This window comes from Lactuca virosa, chromosome 3 (genome assembly GCF_052849685.1).
Source record: "Lactuca virosa cultivar CGN04683 chromosome 3, Lactuca_virosa_CGN04683_v6, whole genome shotgun sequence".
NCBI classification, from domain to species: domain Eukaryota; kingdom Viridiplantae; phylum Streptophyta; class Magnoliopsida; order Asterales; family Asteraceae; genus Lactuca; species Lactuca virosa.
This window is the reverse complement of record NC_136428.1, coordinates 252,112,869-252,116,799: the sequence shown is the minus strand read 5'-3', so window position 1 is coordinate 252,116,799 and position 3,931 is coordinate 252,112,869.

Here is a 3,931-nt window from a genome sequence, read left to right as displayed (position 1 = left end):
ATATCTATTTACTTATATTTCATGTATATATTATTTTGACATAATAGCTTTCATTCTTTCTTCAGTTCCAAAACTCTTGAGTAGCAAGGGTGTATAAACCTTCTTGGACATCAATTACATCCCAGTAAACTATTATAGGAATAGTTTAGGAGATACAAAACATTATTCCTATTACAAGGAATCACACCAGAGTCAGTTCATTCATGAGTCTACACTAAATGCTATATGAAGAGATACACTTACATGGATCCTCTTACATGGATACACTTACAGGGTTATACTTACATGGGTACTGTTACATAGATACTATATGATGAGATACTATTACATATTATATGAGTAGATACTATTATATACGTACGGGACTAACCATTCTACACCCAAGACTGTTAGCCACAGTAGGGAAAATGCACATCGACGGATGTCTACAGTTAATACATTTATGGCGAGTTTCCACGTCGTGTTTATCCTAGTACCAACGGATAATACTTATATGATTATATTTTTCCCTATTACTTTTATTTTGTGATACATTCACATAATCGATGAGGTAGACTATATATTGTTAATAGTAGTCATTCAGGGGAAAAACCATCTTTGTTACAGGAAAACATCTTCCAAAACATTCAGGTCTTGGTAGAAGACTACTTTCAAAACATTCAGGTCTTGGTAGAAGACTACTTTTATACTAGTAGGAAATATGGGATTTTCTAGGGTTTTCACACTTATATCAACTGTTTCATTCAAAGATTTACATAACAATCATAACAGCTTTCTAAATCAGGGTAATGACACTAAAATACTTATGAATTCACCAGCTTTATGCTGATCTACTCTTTCAAAATAACTTGTATTCTCAGGTCACCAGTAGACAGGTACGATGATCAGGTTTTGAGAAGACGGAGCACAGTCAAGACTCGTCTTTTATTTTGATTACATATTTTGGTGTCTTATTACTATGACAGAACACACATGTATTAAAACTTTACTTTTAATGCAATGGATGATGTTGTTACTTGTTTACTACTTTTCACTGTTATGATACTTCACATGACGTCCTCCACCCCTGAACGTTTCCGTCGTTCTTGATTTTGGGGTGTGACAGATTGGTATCAGAGCATTGTTTATAGTGAATATAGTATATCAACCCATAAAAGATATACTAACTATAAATACATTGGGATTAAAACACTCTGACTAACGAATTTCGCATTCATAATCACTGAGTAGCTCGACCCACCATCGTTGTCTCCTGTTGAGCTCCTTTTGGTCGAATATACGTTGTAGGCTTTTGTGGTTGGTAAAGATAGTGTTTTTCGTACTGTACAGATAGTGTCTCCAGATCTTCAGAGCAAACACAACTGCTCCTAATTCAAGATCATGTGTGGTGTAGTTGAGCTCGTGTGTCTTCAGCTGCCTTGAGGCGTAGGCAATGACCTTACCTCTTTGCATTAGACCACAACCAAGCCCTTGATTTGATGCATCACAGTAGACCACGAAGTCGTCTATTCCTTCTGGGAGGGATAGTATCGGTGCGGTGCATAAGGCTCGTTTCAGCGTTTGGAATGCTGTCTCTTGGTTCTCTTCCCAGTCAAAGGCCACGCCCTTCTGGGTCAAAGTCGTAAGAGGTTTCTCAATTTGGGAGAAGTTCTGAATGAACCTACGATAGTAGCCAGCGAGGCCTAGAAATTGACGAATTTCTGTAGGCATCTTCAGTGCTGACCAGTTTTCAATGGCTTTGATTTTGGAAGGGTCCACATGAATTCCTTCTTCACTAAGAACGTGACCCAAGAATTCGACTCTTCGAATCCAAAACTCGCATTTAGAGAACTTCGCGTAGAGTTTCTCTAATCGTAACGTTTGAAATATTTGGCGTAGATGCTAACTATGCTCTTCCTTACTACGAGAGTAGATAAGTATGTCATCTATGAAGACAATGACGAACTGATCCAAGTAAGGACGGCATACCCTATTCATTAAGTCCATGAATACTGCGGGCAAATTGGTCAATCCGAATGGCATCACTACAAACTCGTAGTGTCCGTAACGAGTTTGGAAGGCTGTCTTCAGGACGTCTTCCTCTAGTGCTCGTAATTGGTGATACCCGGATCTTAGATCTATCTTCGAAAAGTAATTCACCCCATGAAGTTGGTCGAACAAATCATCTATGCGAGGCAGAGGGTAACGATTCTTAATGGTTAGCTTGTTGAGCTCCCTGTAGTCGATGCACATACGAAACAATTTGTCTTTCTTCTTGACGAACAAGACCGGTGCTCCCCAGGGTGAGAACCTGGGTCTAATAAAGCCCTTGTTGAGCAGTTCGTTAAGTTGACCGGACAGTTATTGCATCTCAGCGGGTGCTAGACGATAGGGCGATTTGGCTACGGGGTAGCTCCTGGAACTAAGTCGATTCTGAACTCGACTTGTCGTTGCGGAGGTAATCCTGGTAGTTCTTCTGGAAAGATGTCGGGAAAATCTATGACAACCCGAAATTTTCATCTAGTGCTATTATTCAAATCAATTAAAGTTAGACTCGTTTTTGCTATTTTCTAGCTTTGTTTTGAGTCATTTGGGTGTTCTAAACCTAGTAGATAAAAGTTAGAAGTTTGGATTTGTGTTCCGCAAGTTCACCATACGCAAAAAGTGGCCAAACACTCCAACATTAGGAATGTACGGCCGCACACTTGGGTGTGCGGCCGCACACACCCTCCTGGCAGCACACACGAGTGTATATGGTAAGAACTCATCCTTCCTTAGACTCTTTTCACACTCCTAATCCAAGAACACACTTCTCTCTCAACTATCATCCGAATTTTCTTATAGATCTTCAAGTGGTAAGTGTTTCTCCTTATGTTAAGTTGATTCAATACACTTCCTAAGTAACAATACATGATTTCATCCATGAAATTACTCCTTTTGTTTAGATCTTCAAGTGGTCTTCAAAAACACCAAGAACACCAAAAACACCTACAAAGTTCTTGAGCTCCAAACACCCCCATACACTTATACACTGTAAGTACCCTACTCCTACATGTGTTTAGCTATATTTAAGCCTTGTTAAAAGTCCAGAACTCGATCTTCAAGGAGTGTGCGTCCGTACACATTCATGTGGCCGTACACCCCTTATGTTAGTGCTTTAAGGCCTCAAACTCAACTAGTATGCTAGCAAACGATCAAACACACTTAAGGGATACAAGATATAACCTTAAAAACATGTTTTTGACCATTTTCCCTAGGAATGTGCGACCGCACACTCCCTGACCGCACACACCTGGCCGCACACCCAATGGGCAGCATACCAGGTGGCCGCACACGACCCTGTACGTCCGTACACCCACTTCAGAGGACTTTTGATGCTTATAACACTTTAATCTAAGTTTTTTCTAAGTCCTAGGGTGTTTTTCTTTCATGATTAGTGGTATATAGACTAATTATATTCATATATATGCCAATACATGCTCATTAGGGTCCGTTGTGCTCAAGTCTACACTTAGCACTTAACATCCTTCAACCCGATCTTTCATTCGCACCACTCACTACAGGTGAGTTCATACCCCTTAATCAACCTTTTAAATGATTTTAAATGCTTTTATGGGGGGGGGGAATACAAGTTGAAACTTTATAGTTATTATATCATTCACATGTGATTAATAACTATCAAACAAAGGAATTGCTATTCAATTAGCTGTTTTATCAAAGAAAACTACTTCAAATGATTATCAAATACTTTTACATGTTAAACACTTTCTATTCGAACTCTTTTAAACTTATATTTTGTCAAATGCATATCTATATAGATATAGTTATATAAGTAGGATTGAAAAGACTTAGGACTGATAGCTCGCCTTGCTTCCTGTTCCTTGTTTGGTTGTGGACTTAGGGTATCGGTTATTTGTCCGAAGGTAGTTTGAATCTTAGTTATATATTATGT